This window comes from Amblyomma mixtum, chromosome 10, assembly GCF_055824585.1.
Source record: "Amblyomma mixtum isolate Tamu chromosome 10, ASM5582458v1, whole genome shotgun sequence".
In the NCBI taxonomy this organism is placed as follows: Eukaryota; Metazoa; Arthropoda; class Arachnida; order Ixodida; family Ixodidae; genus Amblyomma; species Amblyomma mixtum.
This window is the reverse complement of record NC_143021.1, coordinates 160,252,348-160,280,212: the sequence shown is the minus strand read 5'-3', so window position 1 is coordinate 160,280,212 and position 27,865 is coordinate 160,252,348. Positions and strand designations below refer to the sequence as shown.

The 27,865-nt window shown below is 49.2% G+C and overlaps 1 protein-coding gene across 1 annotated transcript in view; it reads right to left on the bottom strand.

Annotated features, from left to right (window-relative positions):
* The window catches only part of LOC149327522 (uncharacterized), a 59,130-nt gene extending 31,540 nt beyond the window's left edge, over positions 1-27,590 (bottom strand). The window contains exon 1 of the transcript XR_016286329.1: positions 27,541-27,590. The gene's annotated coding sequence lies outside the window, so the exon portion shown is untranslated. The remainder of the gene's footprint in view (positions 1-27,540) is intronic.
* Between the last annotated feature and the right edge of the window lie 275 nt (positions 27,591-27,865).

Sequence of the window (27,865 nt, the reverse complement as noted above, 5' to 3'; positions counted from 1 at the left end):
CGTTTTCGTGATGCATTGGTCTGAGCTCACATGTCGATCCTTCTTCTCTCTCGGCAACGGCTGAGTTCTGGCCAAGAATGACTGTCGGCCACGCGAACAAGCACGACGGGCGAAAGATGCATTTTGCTGTAGCTGCTACCAGTCCGCAGTACTAGGCACCATCCACGATTAAAACGTTTTCGGACTCGTTCCCCCCGAGTTCATTTCTGCGACTTCACCTGCAGCTGACAGTGCCTGCTTGCATTAAGGGAGGCCATGCAATTTTGCATTAGGCTGATTTCCACCAGACCGTTCTCCTTGAGTCGTCTTCCATGAAAACATTTTGCATGGTCTTACAACCGAATAAAAAGGATTCGTTAAACACAGGTTTTATTGAACTTTTATGAAACGCCATATAGCCAACCATTGCTCAGGACTGCTGTGTATGAAAGAAGCATGAAACAGCGACACTTTCTTTTACACGAGCAGAAGTGGAAAGTAGGGCTGTCGTTATGGGAGCGAGCAAAGATAACACTAAAAAAATTTTGGGTGCTTACGTTCCTGCACTGCTGTTCCCGGCTGCAAATACATCCATCCACACACGACCTATACAGGCACAAGCCCGTATTACAACACCCAGAATTTTGAGCGACGAGGTGTTGCACCACAATTTTGATACGAAGATTGGTTTTTGATTAAAGCAAATGGCGCAGTAACTGGCACACTTCCCTGGACACTTCAAAAGCGCTTTAAGGGAAGGGGTAAAAAGTCTGGTATGGCATAAAATTGAAAATCCATGCGCGGTCGGTTCGAGTCACTGTTAAAATCTAGCCTCTCACTTGACTAGCACGTATGAAGCTATACGCAGAGAGAAGTCATAAGAAGCCACCGTGACCGCTGTACGACAGGCTATTCCGCCCGTCCTCAACCCAACCCGGGAGGACAGGGAGGCGATCCTGCTCGGCTGCCACGACTTACAGTCCCAACAAGCCTTAGGCGCTCCGGGGCGCCCGCCACCGCCATTCGGCTCCCAAATTAAGGACCTCTACCCGGTGCTTTGAAGTATCGGTCCCTTATGGGCTGATCCAAACATACGTCCTGTCCCTTCATAATAAAAGTTTTCTCCATCACCACTAGCTGCCTGTTTTGAAGAAAGGAAATCGCCCGTAATTTTCTTATACCTGGGTCGACACTTGAACCGAAGCCACAGCTGGCATTGGGAAGACAGCGTGGAAAGGAAAAACGCAGAACAGCACCGAAGGAGGGTGGGGGCAGTAGGCAGGAAGGTGCGAAAGAAGTAAGAGGTCCCATGGCTTGCCGAAGCTCCGGCAGAGCCTCCCAGTGCGGCACCTCTTCAAGCCTTCCTTCTTTCACTCCCTCCCTTATCTGTCCCCCCACGGCACTGTGCGGCGTCTTTTGAAAGCTTCATGGCTGACTCCGATTGACGTTAGCACTGCAATTGCATAAGTTGTTCTCCATGCACCCGCTTAATAATACCTGACATTAAACTTATGCGCAGTTGGCAAAACCAACTTGAGACAATATGAACGGACACTAAGAATAAACGAAAAGCAACATTTTTTGAAACTCGTTTATGTAGAACCTAGCGCATGCAGCGGATCCTATAGGATCCGCTCTATGGAAGCTGCCTGCAAATCATGGTGCTTGCTGTTGCGACTGCCATTGACCACCCTCGCAAAACCGAACCTGTAGTTCGCCCGCCCTGTCAACGCAGGAAGCCATGCACCCCTGAATCTTCTCCTCCCGGCGCTGCGCGCCACGGCCTGCTGCCCGGGAGTGGTCTGCTGAGTATTAAGCGCACTAGGTGCGTTTTGTTCCTACCGTGCTGCTATCATGCTGACTTCAGGACCTACTGCTGACCCAGAGTTTATAGCGCTGCCCCTCTTAGGAGCACTGCTTGATGTTTGCGTGTAGCGCGGACACCTCGGCTGATGACATCGTGGACGGCACCTAAGCCGTTGTCGGCCCGAAAGCGCTGAAAAGCCTCCAGCATCAGGGAGGGTTAAAGTTTTGCGTCGCAGTGCCTGCTTTTACGGCGGCGCAGAAGCTCCTGGCGGAGGATGCCTCCGTAGTAAACGGCACTTAGATTTCAATGCGTCCCTCAGTGGTCCAGATGACAGCTTTACGGGGGCCGCTGTTCGCCGCAGATGTGCCACTGAGCCCCGGCGGCAAGGTGCTGGAAATCGGTCCCCAGGGCTCAAGGGGAGACAGCACTCCCGGAACGGCCAGCGGCTGGTCGCAGTGAAGCTGAAACAAGCGGTGGCAAATTTCATTTCCATCCAAGGCCGACGCCTCACGTTTGACTACAGGGGCACGCGCAAGGCGTGTTACTGGCATGGCGAGGACGGAAATATCGGTGCGGCGTGCCGTACGCCGGAGTGCGTTGGCTGTGACGTGTTTGGCCATGAGTAAGCCTGATTGCGAAGCACCTTGTCGTCGCTGCACCAGGAAGAACGCCACGGCTTATTGTCTGCATCTCCGCTCCTATGCAGCGACGGATGCCTCTAACGGAGCTCCACAGAAGGCTTACAAGCCTGTGGTAAACCGGCGCTGTATCCTGCACCTGCTTCGACCACGGAGAAGCTGGCAAGACCTCGGCGCGCCCAAACGAAGGCACATTCCAAGCAGCGCAGTTCATAGGCCCAATACTGGAAATGGATGACTTTACTCAGGTCCCTTGTAGGACCGGCCTTCGCCGACACATTTCCAATAACGAGCCGATTAGCTGTGCTGCTGGAGATCAGCTGCACATTGTGTCGGAGGCCCCTGCGTGTATTAGCCTGCGGCCCGCTCTTCGGGGCAGCAGGATGTCACTTCTGATTGAGCATCGACCGCGTCCATGCACTTTTTGCTCGACACGGAGTTGCCACTTCTCTTCAAATCGAGCTCTTCTGAGGCGTCCTCCACCAGCGCCAGCGAGTCCATCTGAGCGACGACCGAGGACAGCATGGCGCCTGCACTCGAACCAGTGTCACAGGTCACGGACGATATCCTCTTCCAGCACCCGGCGGCATTCGGCGCGTCGAACACCGATGGCCTGCCCCGCTGACCACGGCGACGCTGCCACCGGATCGCCTCGATAAGAATGACCAGGACTCCGCAGACCTTAACCTCACTGTGGCCTCGACAGTCGACCCTGCCCTGCGAGAAACATGAGCGAACTCCTCTAACTGCTTAACCGATGGATTCTGGCAAACTTAAGGGAAAGCATCAGGTGATGTCGGGTGATGTCCGGTGCACAAACAAAAAGGAAAAAGCAGCCTTTCTATGCCGGCGCACCCATTCTATACAGCAGGGATGCAAATACTGCACTGTGCAGCATTCATACATACATGAGCAAAAATGTAGACAAAAAGAGGGCAATAGAAATGCCATCGCATATGTAAACTACAAGCAAACACAATGTGTGCACGAGGAAAAAAGAAATAAAAGCGAAACTTGGAAGATTCATTATTGCCACGTAGTGGTGTCGGCAGCCCGGCGTGCAGACAGAGAGCGAAAAGGGTTTCCAAACGACTCTCTATTACGCTGACTTGCGCGAAAAAAGAACACGGCGGAGGCGTAGCAACAAGCGTGCTCAGCGCTCGTCGAAGAGAATGCCCACCCGTCTCGGCCATGCAAAATTTAAAGCTGTCAACGAACTTTCGAGATATGGTGTACAAAAAAACGTTAGAGATCAATGCGGCGAGCCGGAATGGGAGAATAAGAAAGCATTGATGCCTCCTTCACACTTTCGCCTCTTTGCTTCACTTTAGACTGTTTGCCTCCCTTTTTGCCTCTTTTTCTCTCTTTGGTCTGTTTGCCTCTTTTTAACTTCAAATCTAGCTCTATTTTCACGTCCTCGCACCGTATGCGCGTCCGGGGCCATTTTGACGTATAAATGCTCTTTTGGCATATAATTAACTAATTACTCCACATCAATCAAATTCAGTGTACAACGTTTATCATCCTCGGTTCAATGGTTGCCTTTTTTCTCGAAATTTTGACATATAATGCTCTTTATCACGTCCTAGAACTATATCCACATCCGATACTATTTCGACGTCTAAGTGACATTTTTGGCTTTAATTATTTAACTAATTATACCACATCCACCAAGTTTTGACGTACATCATCCTCACCTCCCCTTCTATCACACACCATCATTCATTTTCGCTTCGCTCTGAAACGAACAGAGAAATCGTTGCCGATATGTTTTGAGGACACGACACCGTCGACATAGCCATGTAATGCCTTCGCATTAATAACCATACCAGCCTGGAACAATGTAGAATCACTTCAGTCTGGCTGCAATCCTTCGAGATAAATCTGGTCATGTCTTGCGTCACAAATAAAGTGAGAAAGCTGTGCGCCGCCGGCGTTAAAAAAAAAAAACATTGCAAGGCCACAAGGCAATATCGTATTTGCAAAGACACAGACCAAGCACGACCAGTTAACAAAATAAGTATAAGTGGAAAACGCAAGCTTATATCTAAATGAAAACAGCGAAACTTTCACAATCTCGTAACTTCGATGTCGTCTTGCAAGAGCTGATTTCTGGCAGTTTATTTATTTATTTTATTTCAAGATACCCCTAAAGGCCCTCTTCACGAGGGTATTACATAGGGGGTGGTAAAAAGTTCAACTTGAATACATGGAAGGAACATTAACATGAGTAACAGGGCAAAAAAAAGAAGCAAGAAAAGGGCAATAACTGGTAGTCAGCAAGAATCGAAATGTGGCGGAACAACAAGACACAAAATAAACAAAATAAAAAAACAAGAAAAGGAAACACAAAGATAAAAACAACGGAATAAACAGAACTAAAAGCAAAACTCGAACACATTGCGGTGAGCAGAACAGAACTAGAAGAAAACTACACAAGGCTTTGATTTTTTAAAAGTTCATGAAATAATGTCGCATTCCTTTCAGTTGCGATTGTGTAAGGCAGCCGGTTCCAATCAATAATGGTTTTGGGTATGAATGATTTAGCATAACTTGAAGTGCGACATGTGATGCGTTTGATTTTGAAAGGATGGTCACGGCGTGGAAACACTGCTGAGGGTAAGTGCAAGAAATCGTCGTGAAGCAACGGATGATGGTAAATTTTGTGAAAAAGAGTTAAGCGAGCCAGTTTACGACGATGGGAAAGGCTGTCAAGTCCAGCACGAGCTTTTAAAGCCGTGACGCTAGCAAAACGTGAGTAGTCAGAATATATGAAACGAGCAGCACGGTTTTGCAGGGATTCTATGTTATCTTTGATGTAGGCTTGATCTGGGTCCCATATGGCGGAAGCGTACTCAATTTTAGGTCGAATTAATGTAATATGTTAATGTAATATATTAACGTAATATGTTGGCAAAGTAAACTTTAGCTTCTGTTTTCCGTAATTAGTAGGACATTTGATAAATTTCCAGATTTGAAGATGACGTATGGAGTATGAAACTACGTTTCTTCTAGCTGTGCTAGTTCAGCCAGGGTTCAGATGCTTTTAGGTGGTTTAACCTGTAACATCTGCATAATCTCGAACCATACAATGGGTCCACGCGAGTAATATTTAATTTTTCGAATGAAACTGCAGTAGGATGTTGGCATGGCACATTACTTATAATCCGTATCAAATGCTTTTGCAAGACGACCAATTTCTGTTTGTTTTTCTGTTTTTCTAGTGGCCCACAGTAGAATGCCATAGTTGATCAAACATATGAAGAGGGAGTTGAGAAGTAGTGTATTTACGGATGTGGGGAAAGTCGAGCAGCAGAGACGTATACAGGTAAGACCAATGGTGCTAGATAATTTACTCCAGACATGTTCAATGTGTCTATCACATGACATGTTTTCATTGAAGTAAACTCCTAAGTTTTATAACAAGGTGCAACTTCAAGTACGTTTTCTTTGAGCAAGAAGGGAGGGAGTTCAATATTCGTGTTACGTGTATGAAACATGTTTATCTGCACTTATTCGTATGTATTGCTTTGTTTCGTGCATTGCATTGGGAATTTACGAAAGGGCGCCGTTGGCACGATTACTTTAGTTTCAGCCTGCGGTTCCCAAAAAGAACATTGCTATATCATCTGCATATAATAAGTATTTGTCAAGTTGACCTATGCGCACAATGTCATTGATGTATAACAAAAAGAGACGGGCTAAGAATGGTACCTTGCGGAAAACCTGTAGTCACGATTTTAACATCTGCGAAGTGCCGATTTATATATCAAGAAATTGTGTGCGATAGTGTCGATACGATGTTAATAGTGATAAAGCTTTGCCATGAATCCCGTTGTATTTAAGCTTCTGGAGCAGTGTTTGATGGTTAGTGAGATTAAAGGCTTTGTTGAAATCAAGAAAACTAACACATGTTATATGTCTGTCAATATGAACTCTTTTTGGGACAGAAGAGCCAGTTCTGCTGACACGTTTTTTTTTTCGAAAGCAACATTGTGAAAGGCTTATAAGGCTGTAAAGGTCAGTGAAGGATGCGGGACACCGGGATTAGCTTTTCAAAACGACTTGAAAAGACTGGCAAAATTTAAATAGGGCTGTAATTAGATACATCGTTTCGTTCACCTTTGTTAGGTACGGCTGTCACCTTGGCGGAGTGAATACTGCGAGGAAACGTTCCCTCTGACTTACAGATGTAGAAAACATAAGCTAAGCAAGTGGCAATATATGGCGCTTATTTTATTTATTTATTTATTTATTTATTCAATACTGCAGGCCTTTACGGCCCGAGCAGGAGGGGCATACAAATGGCATCAGTGTACAGAACGAAGATAGCAAATAATAATTTTAAAACACTTGTTCTTTGGGCAATAGAATATGATCAAAACACGGACGAAACGAAATGCAAACTGAGCTCTTCATTTGGGAAAGTCAAACATAAACAAACAGAAGTACCGTAATTAATGAAATATCCAAACATTAAATGTTAAACATGCAGCAGGGAAAAAACACGATCAGTTTGGGCAACCAAAAAGCAGACAAGAAAAACATTTAAGACAATTCAAGGTTTCAATTGAATCAATGCTGGTTAGAAGAGGCAGAGGCAAGTTGTTCCAATCTGTTACCGTGCGAGGAAAAAAAGAATATTTAAAAACATTAGTTCTGGTGCTGTATAGCGTTCGAGAGTCATCGTGTCGATGTCGTGTTCGGCGTGCCGTAAGTAGTGTTATGTACGGTTCAGGAGTTAGAGCAAGAAGGTTATTTTTAAGAAGGAAAAAAAATTTTAATCGCTGAATTTTTCTTCTAAGTTCCAGTGTCGGTATTCCATGTTGTTTCATTAGTGCTGTTGGGGAATCAGTTGTACGGTACTTAGAAAAAATAAACCTGACTGCCTTACGCTGGATTCATTCTAGAGCGTCAATGTTAGTTTTGGTATAAGGGTCCCATAATATGCATGCATATCCAAGTTTTGGTCTTATTAATGAGGTATAAGCAAAAAGTTTAGTTTCGGTGGGGGCGTGCTTCAATTTATGACGGAGAAGGCAAAGTTTATGAAAGGTTGTGTCACATACAATAGTTATGTGAGTGTTCCAGTTTAGGCTATTTGTTAGTGTCACGCCAAGATATTTATACTCGCTCACTTCGATTAATGGTTCTATCCAGAGGCCGTAGGAAAAGGAGAGGTTATTAAGTTTCTTGATTACTTTCATATTACTGTTTTGTCATTGTTCAATTGCATATCCCAACAGTGACACCAGGAAAACAATATTTTGAAGATTATTATTAAGAGTTATCTGGTCATCCTCGCTTGACACTTCCCTGAACAGTACACAGTCGTCTGCAAACAATCGTATTTGGACGGGTTCGGTAACAACGCTCACAATGTGATTAATATATATTAAAAACAACAACGGTCCTAGCACACTGCCCTGAGGGACGCCGGAAGTAACTGGAAGTTCATGGGAGTAATAAGTATCAATATTAACAAACTGTCTACGATCAGTGACGTACGCAGCAACCCAGTTAATAATGAAAGGAGGAAGGTTAATCCTTTCAAGTTTTTCAATAAGGAAAACATTTGATGAAAACATGCGATATTTTGTGTGTTCCTTGTTGCCTATGTCATCATCATTTGTGCAGTTTTAACCTGCGTCGTCTGAATTCCACATGCGTCGGAAGATTTGCTGTTGTTTAAGGACTACCACTTCATTATTGAACACTCGATTCAAGAAAGCAGTGTGATTAGCGGTGCCTATATAAAAGATTAAACCTTTAGTAGGACGTTCTTACGGGCTAGTCGGTTCATAGTTTTAGAAAGGCTAAAACTAGTTTAGTTTAGTTTATGGGGTATAACGTCCCAAAGCGACTAAGGCTATGAGAGACGCCGTAGTGGAGGGCTCCGGAAATTTCGACCACCTGGGGTTCTTTAACGTGCACTGACATCGCACAGTACACGGGCCTCTAGAATTTCTCCTCCAAAGAAATTCATCCGCCGCGGCCGGGATCGAACCCGCGTCTTTCGGGTCAGCAGCCGAGCGCCATAACGACTGAGCCACCGCGGCGGCTTGAAAGGCTAAAACTGCGCGAAAGACCAGGACACAGGCAAAGAGGACCACTGCGCCCGTTGTGTTTTGTGGGTTCCTCGTTGCCTATGTCAATGTCATCGTCATTTGTGCAGTTCCACAGAGCCTAAACCATTGTTTCAGAGCCTAAACCATTGTTAGTAGTCAATGTGGAGCAGATGGAGAGAAAATTTTTTAAAGGTATTAGCTAAGTTATTTCTTTTATTTCAATGAAATCCTTTAGGAAGCTTGACATTGCCTGAGGGGCGCAGTTAAACACAAAATTAAATGTTTCCCAGACAGATTACGACCGCTCCGCGGCGGTGGGCCAGTGATTACGGAGCTAGTCTGCTGACCCGAAAGGCGTGGGTTCGATCCCTCCAGCGAAGGTCGAATTTCGATGGAGGCAACATTCTTGAAGCCCGTGTGCTGTGCGATGTCAGTGCACGGTAAAGGACCCCAGGTGGCCGAAATTTCCGAAGCCCTTCACTACGGCGTCCCTCATAGCCTGAGTCGCTTTGGGACCTTAAACGCCTATTAACGATACGAAGCAGATTCCGACCGTCCTTCTGTTGCAGTGGAAATATTGACATAGGTACTGCTCTAAAACGAAAGCTTTACTAGCCTAGCCACGGCGATTTTGCTGTGTCTGCACGAATGAGCTTGAGCACGAGGAGCGGAGCTGCGTAAGTAACCACGTGATGTACCACGTGAATCGCAGCAGCTGCAGCCGTGCGCTCCGCCGTCGCCGCGGCCGCTGCGTGCTGCCTAACCAGTGCCTTGCTATGGATGGAGGAAGTCCGCCGGAGCCGACGTCCTCGAGAGTGGGTACACACAGAAGTCGGGCCGAGTCTGATCATCCGGTTGACATTGCCAACCATGCGAGAAATTATAGCTATCGAGAGGGAGCGAAAACAGACAATCGAAACCGTTGAAGAGCGGGAACGTCGAAAACAAAAGAAAGGTGCATAAATGACCCCTTGCGACAGTGGACACCTCAGTCGCACTCGTCACCAACGCAACAATACGAGCCCACTCTCCCACAGCGGCGGAAAAAACCGCCATCTCGCTGGCCATCACTGACCCACGTACGCGCACAGTCCTGAGCGACTCCCAAGGAGCGATCCAAAATTACTCAACAGGTTTTATCTGCCACCCCGCTGCACGCATCCTTCGCGGCTGCACTCCCGAACTTAAGATCAACCTGGTCTTGGTACCCGCCCAGACGGGAAACTCTGGAAATGAAGGGGTCGACCGACTAGCCCGAGGACTGACCAACCGGGTGATCTGCCCCACGGACCCAGACGCTCTTGCCGAGGCTCCTCAGACCTTTCCCGTAATCACCAACCTCCATGAAGAAACGAGATGTAATTCCCGCCTCCCCACCCCAACTTAAATCGAGCGCAAGCCACCGTGCTCCGCAGGCTGCATACACACTTGATCCTTAGCCATTCTGGACTTTCTTTCGTCTCAGAAGTAGAATACGATCCCGTCTGCCAATTGTAGCCAGGATGACAAATTCACTGATAATGTATCCACCAACTGCCAGGTAAGCCAACAAACGCTATGTGCTTTGGCTCACAGGCAGACTTATGTGTATTAAAAAGTGGTGAATAAATTGTATTGTATTGTAATTAAAATGTACAAGAAAAAAATTGCCACCCAGGTGCACGTCCTCTCGGGTTGCGCGGGAAACCTGCCTCCACGAGCCTTGCTGCCAGCTCCCTCCGAGGAGAAATGGAACCAACTGCTCAGAAGGCCAGACAAGAGCCTCCAACTGGCACTCGTTTCGTGGACTCAGGAAGTCGCCCTCACCTGGGGGCCATACCAAGCCCACTTGCCTTAAATCCCGACATTCTATGGCAATAAAGTTGTTTCTATGTGACGTGCACGCGCGCTACGTGGCAGTATTTGGAGATGTGCACTGCATGCATTGTCATTGACAACGTTGTGGCAGATACACGACACTGAAGCTACAGGGCGTCGGCGTTCCTTGTGTTCACTGGCGTTGGCGCTGACAGCGTTCTAGAATCCGATGATTTTGAGGGAAAGAAGGCCTAATATCTGGCTCCCTGGGTAAGTGGACGCCTGAATCGCGCTTTGAGGCACGTGGTGATGATAAGAGAAAGAGAAATGTGGGCTACATGCGTTAGCGCAGACAACGTCCTGCGCTAACGAAAATGAATTTCGAATAGGCGCAAACCCCCTCGAACGAGTCGATCAAGACGCTTTCAATGTTTGTCCTCACATAATTCTTGTACGCAGTAAATTGAGACGGCCTTACTTTGTCCCAATAAAAGTTAGAAAGTTCTCGCTTCGCACATTAAAAATTTTGTATTCTTTCCTATAGCAAAGCAATATGACTTACCGTGTACAGTCCTGGGGACTTACGTATAACAGGTACTTAAATCAAATAGCAATTTTACAAAGAAGGGCCCATCGTGTGATAACACATAATAAACACACCGATATCGTGTGATAACACATAATAAACACACCGATATATCCGCTCGGCTCTTTCGCGGCCTAGACATTACACCTTTCTTTGCTATGTGGGACTTCAAACGAGCTTCATATATTAAACATAACATCCCACCATCATCAGCTGTGTTCGTATATCCAGCTCGTCCAGCTAGAAATTTTTTCAGTTGCCGTTTTAACCTTGCAGTTGTTATTAACGTGTAGGGTAAAAGAACGATTGCCTTTGCTAGTGCTAAAATTTGGAACAAACTGCCTGCTATCTGAAAAATAGGCCAATTCTCAATCGCTTAAATAGAAAATTTTTTCCGGAGCCAGCAATATTTGACTCCACTATATATGAATTTTTCGTGGATGCATTCATCCTTATTTCTGTTTTTTCCTTCAACTATTGTATAATTTCTTGAGTATTTCGTTGTCTTTGCATATAACTCTCGCATAACAGCTCTACATCAATTCTATGCATAATACTGAGTTGTCTCGCTATAATTTTTTTTTGCACTTTCTGCTTGGGCCCAAATTAGCCGACAAGGCTATGGGCCCAGATGATTCGCATGTATTTTTTGCTGGGCTTTTCAATAAACAGATTTGTTTGATTGATTGATTGATTGATTGATTGATTGATTGATTGATTGATTGATTGATTGATTGATTGATTGATTGATTGATTGATTGATTGATTGATTGATTGATTGATTGATTGATTGATTGATTGACGTTGTGGCAGACTAGCGGGACTCTAGCAATAGGTCGCACCGTGACTTCACGCTGGTTATGCAAGCGTGACTTTCGCTTGCATGAGCAAGGTTATCTGAGCTAAGCCGGGGCCGTTTTTGGTGACTCGGAGCTCTTTTTTGACGTAATTTCTGTAGGTTTTGAATGAATTCAGTGCATCGGAACTTCTGGTTTGGAGAAACCTTTTGAACAACATATCAGTTTCTTTTCTATGAACTTAACAGTTCACGGTCTACCCACGGTTTGTGCGCTATTCGCTGGGAAACAAACTGTCTTTCTGAGAAACAATATAAATATATATGGGTTAACTTTGCAAGAAACAGGTCGTGTGCATTTATGGGGTAAGGCGAAGTTAACACTTCATTCCATTTGGCATTAGTCACGCGCTCACGAAATACGTATAACGTGCGCGAATTTATATTTCGGTACTTTTGCTGTCGCACAGGTTTTTTCCAGGTGGCGGCGTGAACCACGGGCAAGAAGATGGGTTGGTGGTCACTAAGCACCAATTTAATGACAGCAGCTCTCAAGCGGCTAGCTTTGACGTGTGAAATTAAAAGATCCAGGCGCGCCTCGGAATATGCAGCATGTCTTGTTGGCGATGCAATAAGTTTATTACATAAATGCACATTTAATGCTTTTCTCAATTCTACTTTTGTGGTAGATGTAGCAAGTATACTAATACTGATATTAAAAGAAAATAATGATTGGCCGCTCGGGAATACCAACGTGGGCTGCCCAAGGCACACCGCCGGGAACACCGGCCACCGCACGGCTATGGCGCATCGCTAAACCGCTGCACAACCGCGCCAGGAGGAATATGGGGACTCCCTCGAATATGAATGTGAAGTAGAGAATCAACTTCTGCATATATGGGGATTAACTCATTAAGCTATCACTGGATACCGTTAAGGCGGAGCTCAACCGTCCCCTCCAACTTTTTTTTTTGTTTTCGGTTTCCTTTAGTTTACCGATTGAGTTTCGTGTGCTGACGGCGTTGCGTTTTTAAACACAACGCCTCCGCTATACGTACCACATATATGGCCGCACTTTGGCGGTCGGCTCTGCGCTGAACTGCAGACGCGTCAGGGCTCTGGTGGTATACGCGCCGGCGCGGCGCAGTAATTCGTCGGTTTTTTTTTGTATTGTTTACAGTCACTTCTTTTAGATTCCCACCCCTTCTTTGTTATGGGGGATTTTAATTGCGTCATTGGCCTCGCTAGTGATGTTCGCGAACTTGGCCATGGAGATCCCACTGCGTGGGCACGGTAACTTGCAGGACTTTGGTGTTCTGTTTCGTTTGTCACACGCTTCAATGCACGGCGTAAGTTTTGGAGCAGTCCGGGAGGGAGGCAGGGCATGCAGCCGCCTTGAAAAGGTTCCTGAGCTTGAACTTTACTTTGCATATTGTGGTTCACTCGCACTTCTCGCGGGCACTCCACGCATCTCAGACCACCGACCGCTGTCAGTAGTAGTTGACTTCGCGGGTGCAGCCCACGTAGCGACATGTGGCGAATGGACGTCAGTTTACATCAAGTTCAAGTTTATTTTCCGTTCTTACAGAGGAGTAGCCGGGAGTAGAAGCTGTGGTAACAGCTTGACTGAAGGTCCCGACTCCTTGAGATAGTGGCAGTACAGAAGGAAGGCGAAGGTCACATCATTCACATCAATTCATAATGCCATGGGCATGCGATACAGATCCACATTTACGCTAAGCACGAAACACATATAAAAAAAATCGCAATACACACATGTACTCAAAGCAAACGTTGTAAATAACTACAATATACAGGATAGATGTCACAAACTTCGAACAAAGAAATTCATGTCTGCTTCTTTCACCGACTGAAATTGTCACGGCAGTAGTCACGGATATTGTGTTTTGAATTTCTGGTAATATCAAAGTTGTCATGGCTTAGTTTGTTTAGCAAGGCGGGAATGTTGTAACTTAAGGACTGGTTCATAGAGTAAGTTCTTGGTGTGGAGTGATCCAAGTTTCTAGTTTCCAAGTGCCTAGTGTTACCGTAGCTGTTACCGTAGCGCTGGCGCTGAGATCGGCGTTCCCGCGCTAGAGGAAAATAAAGATGAACAGCGCGTGCTGGGCGCGCACGCCCGGCACGGGCAGTCCGGAACTAGAAGCCTGCCACGCTGGTCGTCTCTGTCTGCTGCTCCGCTGCGACCCCGCAAAATACCTCAACAGTGGTGACCTGGCGAACCGTGCCTTCTATCTCAGCGGCGTTCCAGCATGGCGTACTGGCAGCACCCAAGTTTCGACCCGCCGCTCCCGGCGTTCCGGCCTGCAGGCGTCGGCGGTTGGTTCGCCCAACTGGAGGCTGCGATGTACCTGAACGGCATCACCATCCAGCCGTTCAAACACGAAGTCCTTTGTGACATCCTCCCGGCCGACCTCCTGCGTCGGCTCACCTACTCTGCTTTCGGCGGCCGGCCATACGATGAGCTGCGTGCGGCCGTCTTGGCGTACTTCGGCGCCTACTACGTTCCGCCGCAGCTCTACGACGCAGCGGACCCGTTTTCGCCGCCGCCAGCCTCTGGCCCTGCACCGGCCTCGCTCGCGCCCACGCAGCCTTCATCAGAACCCGGTCCGCCTCAGCAGCCCCTCGCCGCCTCGCCGCCACTCCCGTCCAGCGTCTCCAGCCCGGCTGTCTCTTTCGACGCCACACCAGGTGGGATCCGCACGAGCTCCGCCTCGCGTCCTGCTCCCACTACTATCCGACCCGCGTCTCTGGCTCTGCCTCCTTGCGCTTCAGTGACGTTGTCGCCAGAGCCTCCTGCAGCCAAGGACGACTCTGCGGCAGCAGCCGTGCCGAGGCTTCCGGCATCTCATTCTACCTCGTCACTACCGCCAACAGCTCTGCAGGCCTCTGCTGTGAGGTTGAAGCCGCCACCGCAGCATATACCACATACCAGCCCCACTACCCCGGCGGCCACACCGCCTGCCCAAGAGGCCCCACCCCAAGCCCTCAGTACGGTCAACCGCTTCTCGGATTCTGACCCTGGCAGCTCGACACTGTCGCAGCAAGCGTCTGCTTTGGTGCCTGACTTGAGCCACCTTCTGGAACGAATGGCAGAGCTATCCACACCGAGTAGTGCAGCAACTCTTCATCCACCAGCTGTGTCTGTTGCTGCCAGCCAGCCGTCTGATGTAGCAGTCTCGGCTCCACGGCCTGTCACTGGCACAACCTTCTTGCAGCCACCTACAGCCGACCATGCTCACACGCGCATCATCCCTGGCCAACCGCTCCAGACTGTCGATCCCGCTTCACCCAAGCACCTGACAATGAGCCCCGCAACTTCCTCCACCATCGTCACGGCTCTCACCGTTGTGTCAACAGTCACACCTGTGCCAAATACTGTTACAGCTGCTGCTGTCGCAGCACAGCTGCATTCAGTCCATGGAGCTGTTTCGCCCGCTCCTGTGCTTGTGATCGTGTACTCGGCGCGTCAGATTCCCATCGGCATCTGCTGCAACGTTCCGACACTGATGACACTTGTGCCAGCGGGCAGCACTACAGTCGGTGCCGGCCCAATCATGGCCTCTCCTGCCCCGATGTCCATTGTCAGCTGGACACCCTGCATCATTCGCCCATTGCGCAGCAGCCAGGCTCGTCCACCTGAGCCCGCGCACTCCACCCGACAGCTCTTCCCGGCTCCTGACATGAACTTACTGGACACTTCTACTCTCTTTTCTTTTACCGAGCGCACATTCCGACGTTCCGTCTAGGCGGGGGGCCCTGTAGCGCCCGGCGGCGCTGGCGCTGAGATCGGCGTTCCCGCGCTAGAGGAAAATAAAGATGAACAGCGCGTGCTGGGCGCGCACGCCCGGCACGGGCAGTCCGGAACTAGAAGTCTGCCACGCTGGTCGTCTCTCTCTTGCGCTCCGCTGCGACCCCGCTAATACCTCAACAAAGGGATTATCACGCTGTTGTGAAGAGTATTTATAGCATAATAGAAGCCTGTAAAAGTATAATGGGAAGATTGGAAGGATATCATACTTTATGAAGATATTTCTTGTGGGGAAAAGGAATGGCACATTTGCTGTGGAGCGGACAGCTTTTTTTCTGCAGCAAATGCAATCTATGAAGATTTGTTACCCCTGTTGTTCCCCAAACCAAGCTGCAGTATTGGTTTGGTTTGGTTTATGGGGTTTAACGTCCCAAAGCGACTAAGGCTATGAGAGACGCCGTAGTGGAGGGCTCCGGAAATTTCGACCACCTGGGGTTCTTTAACGTGCACTGACATCGCACAGTACACGGGCCTCTAGAATTTCTCCTCCAAAGAAATCCAGCCGCCGCGGCCGGGATCGAACCCGCGTCTTTCGGGCCAGCAGCCGAGCACCATAGCCACTGAGCCACCGCGGCGGCCTGCAGTATTGGATATGAGTTAGTACTAACGCATTGCAGAGCAACATCTTTACCCTTACTGGAAAAAACGTGCATTCAGTGCCGTGCGTGCGCGCGATGGCTTTCTTGTGCCGGGGGACGCGTTGAAAGGCACGGTCGCCAGCGCAGGGCGCTCATCAGGCACGAGCTGAACACAACCCTGATGCGCATAGGTATTGTTAACATCAGAACACCGCTCATGTTTGCTATGCGCGACTATTTGAACCTTCTGAAGGCGCGGTACGGGGCCCTGCTTCGGCAGTCTTCGCGTGCTGCAAGCCGGACGCTAGTACAAGGCAGACCGGAATCGGACCCCTCGGTTTTTGTATCAGGTGCGTGCGGCGCTTTGCAGGACCCGGAGCGGCTGCTCCATGAACATTTCGACGTGTTCATGCGTCACGCGTCGCAGCTATGTGCTTCCAGTGTCGAAAGGGAGCGCACTTAGCGGCGCTTTTCACCAGATACCAGACGACAGATCAGCTCAATTATACGCAACAGTAACAAGCGAAGCGCTTAAAGCCACACTGAAGAGCATAAATGCGCCTCTGCCCCACATCCTGACGGCATTCCCACTAGCTTCTACGCGAATTTCTACTACGACCCGGAAAGTCTCCTCCTAAGAGTGGCGAATGAATTCTTTGAAGAGGAAGTCAGACCATGGTCATTTAGGGACAGCCTCGTTTTGCTCATTCTAGAGCCCGGCGGGTCCACATCAGATCAGCAGGCATGGCGCCCGATCACTCCACTAAACGCGGGCTGCAATACCGTGGCTGGCGAACAGGTTAAGCACGGCTCTCCCTGTGCACTGCAGCCCCGCGAAAACCTGCACCACGCCGGGTCGCTCGGTGTTCACGCCTCTCGCACTTCCTCGTTACTTGTTCATGTCCGCTGCGAAGACGAGAATATAGGGCTCCTCAGACTCGCTTGACCAGGAGAAAACCTTCGATTGGGTAGAGCAACGGTACCTCTTCGGCGTTCTCCGGGCTTCTGGTTTCTCGCAACACTTTGTAAACCAAATTCAGGCCTTTACACGCACAGTCTTTGTCGAAAGTAACCAGGCTGCACGGTTTGCTTCTCAGTCGTATAATAAAGCAACCCTTTCAGTCACGGTGTCTCCGTATGGAGACGCGACTTTCTTCTCCCTTTTTTTTCATCAAAATGGGCATGATTCGAGCTGCAGCTTGGTGCGACTAATATTCGAGACATATGGCTCAGCGATACGTAGCGCCATCTGATGTGAAGCGTGGAAACGCTACTCCGAAACAACGCTTCAAGATGGACGCCGCAACGTTAAATGATGGCCCTAAATGATTGCGTTCTATTTTTTTATTGTAGGACATTGACTTTGGAGGTGGAAGCAAAGCTTCTGCACCAGCGGCCATGGAGAGCAGTGACTCAGATGAAGATGAAGATGTCTTAGGTGGCTTGACAGTGGGGTGGAAAACATCGCCTCTATGCAAGTAGGGTGTGGTTCCGTTCGTGTCCCCAGCAGGTGGAGTGACGCATCGAAGGAGCAGGTTGAAATACCCTGCCCAGACGCTATTCTGGAGTACAAAATTACGAGGAACTTTAGCGGCTAAAGTGGTGAAAGGCGAAAGCCTGCTACGCCATTGTTCACTTCACATTCTGTTGGTGCATTAATTAACTGACAATTAATGACACTTAATCTTTGCCTCTGAAGAGTAGTTTATTTGGACCCAGGAGCCTCTATGAGTGGAACGCGACAGCGTGTTGTAGCGCTGCCAGGGAGTCCATGGAACACCACCACTCGTTCTGCTGGATATGTTGCCCCTTGAATGCAACGCTTTTTGAGGAAAGGAAATGTCACTGTAATTCTCTGTCATCTCGGTGGACACCTGAATTCCACCATGCAGGAAGGGAGGAAGTGGAGTGAAAGAAGAAAGAGAAAGTGGGGCCGTAATGAAGGAAATGAAAACTGTATTTGAGGAAAGGAAATTAGGCAGTAACTGTCTCACGTATCTCGGTGGAAATCAGTCGAAAATTGTATTTGAGGAAAAGAAATTGCACAGTAACTGTCTGACATATTTCAGTGGACACCCGTAAAAATTCGCACCCAGTGACATCACGACCATTTCGACCAATCTGAAACGCGGACAAATTTGCTAACACATCTTGGTCACGACAGTATGAGCCATTAATGGTTTTTGCCTCAATAGATTCGTCGGAGGAGTGGACAAGCTGGACTTTGCGATGGCCCTCTACCCCATGAAAGCGAAAACCAGAAAATGGCCTGTCAGAGTAATGTGCCACTTCACATCACTGGCTTTGGCCAACTCATGGTTGGAGTATGTGCGCGACGCCGGCAGCCAGGGACTTTCAAGAAGAAAGGCTCTCGACATGCTCGCCTTCCAGACTGATGTGGCTCTCACTCTACTTCAGTGCAACAAAGGGGCACCAAGGAAGAGAGGGTGCCCGAGTGTTGACTCAGCTGAGCCACCACCACGTCGCTCACACAATGCTCGTCCGTCACCACCAAACGATGAGAGATACGATGCCAAGGAGCACTGGTCTCAGCAGGTCCAGTTGCCGTTTCCACAGCGGTGCAAGTACGAGCAACGTTCGATAAAAACCAGGGTCCGCTGCAGGAAATGCGATGTTTTTCTGTGCATTGCAGCTGAGAAGGACTGCTTTTTTTCCTTTACCACAATCAGTGAACCTTTCCATGCACCATTCGCAAACTCTAAATAAATATTTAGCCTCCTTGTTGCAAAGTGCTTCTGTATAATTATTATTTATATTTTTTAAGAAAAGCAGGATTCAGTCGCGATGTCTCCATATGAGGACGCGACCGCAATTGCATAATAATTATTCTAGAGAGATGAAACCTTTTTCTTTAGCCTCTGGACATCGAAAACATCGAAACCTGTAAGTATGGAATTTTTCTCCAATCAATACAATAATTCGTGACTGAAAGGTTATGACAGCCATCCAGCTATAAATCTCAGTATGGTAGGGAGAACCCCTGCCGTCACCTTCAAAGAAGTTTTTGATCTTCAGAGAAGACGTGAGGGGTATACTATACGAATGAGAAGATAAACATGCAGCCTGGTTAGTTTTGACAAAATCTGTACCTATCTGCCCGCTCTCTTGTGGACAGTGCGCTGGGCACCCGGTTCAGCGTACAGCACGGCATTAGGCAGAGCTGCCCCCGGTCGCAGCTGCTCATTGTTTTGTATATAGACCCGCTCATGCGCCGCATCTCAGGTGCCTCGTCCGTGCACGGCTAAGCGAGCTAGAATGCCGAAAAATGGGCTCTTGTTTTCTGGGTGGGTTTTATAACGACCAATTAATAACGTGTTGTAAAGTCCATTGACAGGTTTATTGTTAATGAGGCAAAATGCGGAGACGTGGGGGCATCGTAAACTACGCTGGTAGTAATGCGAACATTTTTTTTGAGATTTTTCAATTTTATTACGTTTGAGAACGTTGTCGTGCACCATACCAAACGACAGTATATTAGATTAGAATAAAACAATGAATTATATAATAACAGCTTAAGCTTCTGAGGCAATAAGATGCCCACCCTGGAGATGATCCCCACTACTCTAGAAAGTTTACCAATGAGATGATTGATATGCTTATTCCAGAGCATGTTTTCATGAAATATAACACCCAGATTTTTTATTGAAGAGACAATTTCTAATGAGTCGGAACCGAGTATTAGAACGGGTCTAAAATCGAGCGGTTTGTCTTTAGAGCGGAATATAATAGCCTTCATTTTTGTCGCATTAATTTTCTAAGGTAAAGATGTGCTTCAAGTGAGCAGTTTAGGTACTGTGGATCCAGTGAAAAAAATTCTCGCGTCGCCTGCATAGTCAATATATATGGCACTTTTGTCAATGTTAATTATATCATTGATGTACAGGTTAAATAGTTAAGGTCTTAGTATACTATGCTGCCTTGCGGGACACATGCGCGAGCAGCGTGCAAGAAAACCAGATCACGAGGACAAACGATAAGTATACACATCCAGCTACCAAATATAGTTTAGGTTACTACTTCAATTAGCTGCTAAGCGTGTATACCGATTATCGGCGTTAGAAAATCAACTTCTGCTGGTATGACGAACATTCCACTTTCCTATAGCTGTTCAGGGGGGCTCGGGTTGAAAGTGCAATGTACAGGTATTCGCCTGCTAATATTTGCTTCGCACTCTTCCCCGCTTATCTGCAGTGTACACAGGTGCCTTTCTTATCTGCAGAGGCGAAGGTTGTTATTGCCAAGAATGCACACATCCTTCGTCGTTGTTTTCCGTAACTTCGCAGGGTGCGACTATTATTCCTCCACTAAGCTGCTCTAAACCCTTTAGGCATCCTATATTTCTCACGTAATAATTAGTACGCAAGCAATTGAATATTCGGACAAAGTGCTATCCAGTCGCGGAAAAAGTTTTTAACAAGCTTGACGAGGCCTGGACTCCATTTACACGGCACGAAATATTAACCCATTAAGAACCGGTTTCTTTTTTTTCGTTTTCTTGAAATAAATGTTATATTTTAACTGAATTCCATACACTTAAGTCCCACGCAAAAAACTATCGCTGTTGTGTTATTAGTTCAGGAAATATAGCACGTGACCATATGGTCACGCAGGGCCTTTAGGCTACACAAAAATGCACGGAGTAACAAATGTTTATTTCAAGTGGCGAGAAATAACAAAAAACGTACTAAGTGAATATTTGGCCACTTATTTAGTGGGGTACGGTTTAAAGCATGGGATACACATGTCAATGTCACACTTTGAGCATTGTGTGCGCACCGTGCTGTTACAATCGTCCCCAGCGCATCTTCGCCTCTTGTTATTGGGAACCGGTGCAACAAAGTGGGCCGCTTGGTCATACCGTGCACCAGACAACACGTCACCAGTCTTCGGGGTTCTTCGGCGTCCAGGTCCTTTCGGTTTATTGTCCCATCGCATCAGATAACTTTGTGCGATTTGCCTACGGAACTCAGGCCGAGTGACGTTGGACCCTGTGCTACGAATAAGTGCCCAAGCATTCCTGATTGACACATCACAAAGCCATGTGAAGATCGGCCACCACATTTCTTGCCACGGATTCCGATCCTGTAGGCACCTACATTCGCATCCATCTGGTCTGTACCTCAACATAAAGCTGTTGTATTGAGCAACAGCATTTGGACGGGGTACTTTGATTCTTTTCTTCTGAGCACGGCACTTGCTGTCTGCAGACGACACTGGCTCTACCCCGTGTATGGTGCTCGCGATGGTTACTACAGAATTGTCCATCCAGCGGACAACGATTACTCCATCGTCGCTCAACACGTGCTCTTCGTGTCCGCGAGGTTGGCACTTCACGACATCCGGTCGAGCGATAGGGCACTCTTTCGGAACACGGTTCTGCCTCACTGTTGTGACGATTCGTGCGCGTACACCAGTGGCCGCACAAACACGGTCAGTGACTCCCGGGAGGCGGCAGACCGCGCCATCCTGGCGGCGTGTCGCCACGGACGGACAAGGCCACATAGCTCATAGGATGGCCGCCGACGATTCCTACGGTGGGGATTAAGCCTGCCACGAAGATTCCAGGGGAGATCTGCGCGGAGGGAACAAAAGGAAGCGGCGAGCAGGCGGCGCCGCGGGGGCACCAGTGGCCGCACAAACCCGGTCAGTGACTCCCGGGAGGCGGCAGACCGGCGTCGCGTCGCCACGGAGGGGGCTCGACGCTGTCACGAGGAGGGAGCTCTGCGCGGAGGGAACAAAAGGAAGCGGCGAGCGGGCGGCGCCGCGAAGCAGCCAGCGGCTACGGCGAAGATGGAGGCTGCAGAAAGAAAGAAGCAAAATGCTTAAAAAGGGGGAGCCGACGGGAGGAAAGGACAGAGAGGGACGAGTCGAACGAGCGGACGAGTCGGAGGAAGGCAGAAGACCGGGGCCGCGCATCGACCAGGGAGCCCGGGGTCTAGCCTTCGCCCACATTCGACCTCCGACAGCACGCTTCCACGCCAGCAGCTCCTCTAACGCCTGGCCGAGAACGAGAGCTGCACAGCCGCAAAGAGTCCCCAGCCCGGCCGCAGAAGACATCCAGCCATTCGTCGAGCCCGTGCCACGACAAGCTGACTAAGCCCCGACGTGGACGAGCCCTACTGCATTTCCCGTAAGCGGCATCAAGCCAGATCAATTAATTAAATCATATTCTAAAATCACTCTTGGAGTCTGTGTATCAATCTCCTCGTGCCCAGTGTGGACCCAGGGCCAATTTAAGAAACCGGTCCATCACATTGGTGTCAGAAGTGGGGTCCACACTTAAATCATTGGGCAAAAGCCGCACTGTAACCCGGCGAGAGGAGCTTGAGGCACTGACTATTCGGTCTAAAATGAATGCGGCCCACTCGAGTGCACAGCCCTTTGGGGCAAGCGTATTTGCTTTGTCAAGCATGGTGGAGAAATTCACTGGCGACGGTCAGGGGCCGTCTATTGTTGAATATTTTGACATGTTAGAGCAGGTGTGCAAAATGGGCGGTTTAAATGATGCACAGCAGCTGGGAATGGCGAAATGTCCCATGTCTGGAGCAGCACATAATTTTGCCTGGAGAGATGAGGAAGTCAGGAAGGCAGGCACGTTGGCTGAATTCAAAACCCTGGCGTTTAAATATTTCGACAGGGAACTTCCCAGTGTAAAACTCAGGCGGTTCCTCGACGCTCGACAGGGGCCAAAGGAAGATGCACGCGCGTTTGCCTCCCGCCTTCGCTTCCTGGGGAATGAAACCCTAGCGCGAGAACCGGGACCTGATAGTGCGAGGCAAAAGTACGCTAAAGAGCTGCTGCTGGAGCAAATGAAGTCCCAGTTCCTCATTGGCCTGAGGGATCCAGTGCGCAGGTTTGTCTTGTCTAGAGCACCATCGACTCTTGAAGGAGCGATAGAGGCAGCCGTAGTAGAGGAGCGTAATGAGCTGCTGGTATCTAGTGTGGAAAGGGTGCGGCTCGTAACGGAGCTAAAAAGCGCAAGCGCTGACGCGGGCGTTATTCAGTTGACTGATAGGCTAGATCGGCTGGAGGCGCTCCTTGCTGAAAGCGTACAGCCGAACAGCAGGAGCAATTTTAGGGACCGTGAACGGAGGCAGGTTCGCTGTTATGCTTGCAAAAGGTACGGTCACATTACTAGATTTTGTCCCGAGCTAAACCGCGAATCGGGTGTATCAAATGGGCAGCAGCGTGCACAGACCGACACGGAGAGGGAACAAAGAGCCACCGCTCCAAAGAAACTCGTAGAGTCCCCCGCAGCCGAGCCGGTTGGGGGAGGTGACGGTAGTTGTGCTATTGTAAGCGTTTTTGGAGAGTCCTGTCCGATTGCCAAATTCGTGGTAAACGGGGTCACTTGCAAACTTTTGGTTGACACTGGCTCCCGGATAACGCTCCTCAAGGAAAAGTTTTTCGATTTACTGACAAGGAGGGGAGACAGGCAGGTGCAAGAGGCCCGAGAATCTCCGAAAGTGCGCTTCGTGGGGATTACTGGAACTGATCTCGGCACAGGAGGATTGTACCTTTTGCGCTTCGCGATTGGGAACAGTAGCTTTGACCATCCAAGCTACATTTGTTCAGACGCGGTGTCGCTGCCGGATGACATATCGGGCCTCGTTGGTCACGACCTGTTGCGGCAACACGGCATCGATGTCATACTGAGCCAAAACTGCCTTTCCTGTCGCGGAACTTTGGTCCCATTAGCAAACCGAGAGGCTGAGTACGTTGCACGAGTGGACTGTGGGGAACAGAGCGCGGAACAATGCTCGCCAACACATGCAAGTGTTAGTGTTAGGGCAAGGAGAGAAACGGTAGTGCCGCCTCGGTCTGAGATAGAACACAAGCCAGGCAGGGCGCACAGAAATGCGGACGCATTAAGTGGAGCTAATTTGGTGCGCACTGTGAATGAGCTTCTTCCAGCTATAGATACAGACGACCTCCGCACCGAGCAGCGGAAGGACAAGGCGCTAGAGAAAATATTTCATGCTGTTTCGGGGGGGATCGCCCGAGACCCCGACAACTGTTACTTTGTTGACAACGAGGGGACACTACGGAAGCGCACCCGGCCCACGCGGTCAGGAGGGCAGGCTGGCCAGGTATGGGAAAGAGTGGTGGTGCCACGGTCAATGGTGACGCACATCTTGAGAGTTTTTCTCGATGCCCCGTACGCGGGCCATCTGGGAGTAATGAAGACGCAACGGAGGTTGGAGCGTTACTATTACTGGCAGGGCATGCGTTCCGACGTTAAAGAGTACTGCGCTAACTGCCGTTCTTGCCTGGAAATAAAAACTCCGCTGACGTCTCCATTGCAAGTGGCCCATGACGTAACAGTCGAAACATTACGGGATGCAGCCGACAAAAGGAAAAGGCGGTTCGACTCTAGGGCTAGGGCGGTTCCTTTCAAGGTGGGAGACAGCGTATATCTTGAGTGCGTGCAGGTCAAGGCAGGACTCGCCCGTAAGTTGACGCCCAAATGGAAGGGACCTTACCGCGTAGTAGAGCAGCTATCGCCGGTTAATTTTCGGATTCGGCATATCGCAGGGGCATCGACAGCTGTAGTTCACGCTAACAGGTTAAAGGAAGCACCAGCATGCTCGCCTCTTTCTAAAACGGCTGCCTCAAGGGGACAGGAGGGGGAGGACGATCTTCGCACGGAGCCCGCCATTGTAAACCACCCTGCATTGCAGAAAAGCGGTCAGAGCAGCCAGCACAAAAAGTTCAGTCCCTGTGATGAACTGGAACACTTCATGAAGTCGCAGCTCGGAAGCGCCCTCCTTGAGGAGGAGGCAGCCCAATCTGGCAGCCTGATTCCACGGACAGCAGCCGAACAAGCTAGGTCAGCTGAACCGGTTCCTGCTCCCTCTCTCATTCCAGCAGCCAGGTACTACCAACGTAGCAGAGTAGTGGACAGGGGGTTGCCTCACTAAGTCTGTATTCCCTTTTGTTTTGTTAGGTACGGTACAAGTGCGATTCTTTTAGTTTCGTTTTGTTTGTTTTCTTGTTTGAAATCTTGTAAATACTGTTAATTATTATTTCATTGTGTGCACTCGAGTGGTATCTACGTGAAAGAATTGTTCTTAAACTTCGGTCTGGCTCGATGCTCGTTGGGAAGGCGGGCGTGATTTTCGTGCAGTCCTGAACAGCGTGCGCGCCCGTGTGTGTGTGTGTGCGGTGAACTCCTAATGTTCGATGAACATTGTTTTTAAGAAGGAGCGGATGTGACGATTCGTGCGCGTACACCAGTGGCCGCACAAACACGGTCAGTGACTCCCGGGAGGCGGCAGACCGCGCCATCCTGGCGGCGTGTCGCCACGGACGGACAAGGCCACATAGCTCATAGGATGGCCGCCGACGATTCCTACGGTGGGGATTAAGCCTGCCACGAAGATTCCAGGGGAGATCTGCGCGGAGGGAACAAAAGGAAGCGGCGAGCAGGCGGCGCCGCGGGGGCACCAGTGGCCGCACAAACCCGGTCAGTGACTCCCGGGAGGCGGCAGACCGGCGTCGCGTCGCCACGGAGGGGGCTCGACGCTGTCACGAGGAGGGAGCTCTGCGCGGAGGGAACAAAAGGAAGCGGCGAGCGGGCGGCGCCGCGAAGCAGCCAGCGGCTACGGCGAAGATGGAGGCTGCAGAAAGAAAGAAGCAAAACGCTTAAAAAGGGGGAGCCGACGGGAGGAAAGGACAGAGAGGGACGAGTCGAACGAGCGGACGAGTCGGAGGAAGGCAGAAGACCGGGGCCGCGCATCGACCAGGGAGCCCGGGGTCTAGCCTTCGCCCACATTCGACCTCCGACAGCACGCTTCCACGCCAGCAGCTCCTCCAACGCCTGGCCGAGAACGAGAGCTGCACAGCCGCAAAGAGTCCCCAGCCCGGCCGCAGAAGACATCCAGCCATTCGTCGAGCCCGTGCCACGACAAGCTGACTAAGCCCCGACGTGGACGAGCCCTACTGCATTTCCCGTAAGCGGCATCAAGCCAGATCAATTAATTAAATCATATTCTAAAATCACTCTTGGAGTCTGTGTATCAATCTCCTCGTGCCCAGTGTGGACCCAGGGCCAATTTAAGAAACCGGTCCATCACACTGTGCCCGTACCTTCGCAGCCCTGTCCATTGAGACGCCTAAGTAGAGGGTTGCTCGTGAATAAATTGTCGAAATAGAAAGCGAATGGAAGATGGCGAGCTTCTACCGGGAGTTCATCCACCATTTGAAGAAGTGGCGCCGCAGCGTTCCCAAAGTCCTTTTCATATTTTGCAGACGTCTCTGGGTTCCCCTGCTTGCCTTGATACACTTCAAAGTTTACAAGGTAGCCATTCTCGGCATTTAGACACCAAACTTTATATCCGAAGCGAATTGGCTTTCCACGTATGAACTGCTTACAGCCATGGCGACCGTAGTATTCAATCATGCTTCCGTCATAGCTCAAGTGACGCACAGGCTGAAAGTGCTTCAGAAACCTCGCTTTCAACAGCGTCATCAAAGGGCGCAACTTTGTTAACTTGTCGCTGAGTGTCAGGCTCGCGTTGTCCGCACAGTGCAGAAACCTCATTATCTGTAAGAAGCGGTTTCTTCGCATGGCGTTGTGGACCATTGTGTTGCGCATGTCCGTGCCGCTGTACCAGTAGCATTTTTTTCCTGGCAAGCGGGTATAGCCGGACAAAACGAGGACTCCGATAAAGCACCTAATTTCTTCTCTGGTGACCTCCGGATCAGGCATATTCAAAAATAGCGCGTATTTTCGTGTTTGCTCGACCAGTAGCTCCACTACGGCTTCATCGAAAAAGAGTTCGAACAATTCCACAGCGGAAAAGTCCCTGTAAGAGGAAAAGTTTGGGTCGGGAAATATGGCAGGACTCTTTGGAAAATCTCCCTTCTTTGCAGAAAAGCCTGCATCACCCGCAGGTGACGAGGTTTTCTATGCTCCGTCGCCTTGCCCACCATGGTCATCATCGTCATCGTCGGAATCACATCCACCAATGCGGCGTCCGTCCGTGAAAACAGTTTCGGCTCCGGCTCTCAGCTGCCTCCCGCTCAGATTGTCAATGAGCCCGCCGGAATCCTCATCTGCCCAGTCCTCATACGAATAGCTGCTAGCCTTTGGTGGTTCTATGTAAATTGCTGACACGGCGTCATCTTCCTCTTCGAGTATCTTCGCTATTTCTTCCAACGTCAACCTATTTAGACAATAATGCATTACATGAGTATTGCGGGGACAACTCTGCCATAGTGCGAGTGAAAGCAATGCAGATATGAAAAATTAAAAAACTTACGGAGCCCTAAGGCCCAGCGTGACCATATGGTAACGCAGCAAAACATGCGCTCTTTCCTTCATAAAACAAACATCAATCCCTTTAAAACGCTCACCGGTGGTCGCATGTTCAAAGGGCTATACGGAGGTAAGTGCATCCTCCTATTGCCTAGAGGAACAGTGCAAAAAACACACTTACCCATGGGAGCGTTGCATGGCGCCACACCTCTCACAAGAACACTATTTCCCGCCTTTTGGAGCAGCTGACACAAAAGATGGACAGCTCTTGACACCTGGCGGCAAGTAAAGTAAACACTAAGCTTTCCAACGGTGTATAGGGGGAGATTTTGGCGCGGGTTTTTGACTGTGTATAAATCGAAATGCTTCATGCATACTAGCGTGACCATATGGTCACGCTGGTATGGATTAATTAACTTGCATAAAAGAGAAAACACACTAAAATAGGATGCTAGAACACGAAAATATACACATTTAAAAGGTAGGTGCATTGCATTTTTAATCCC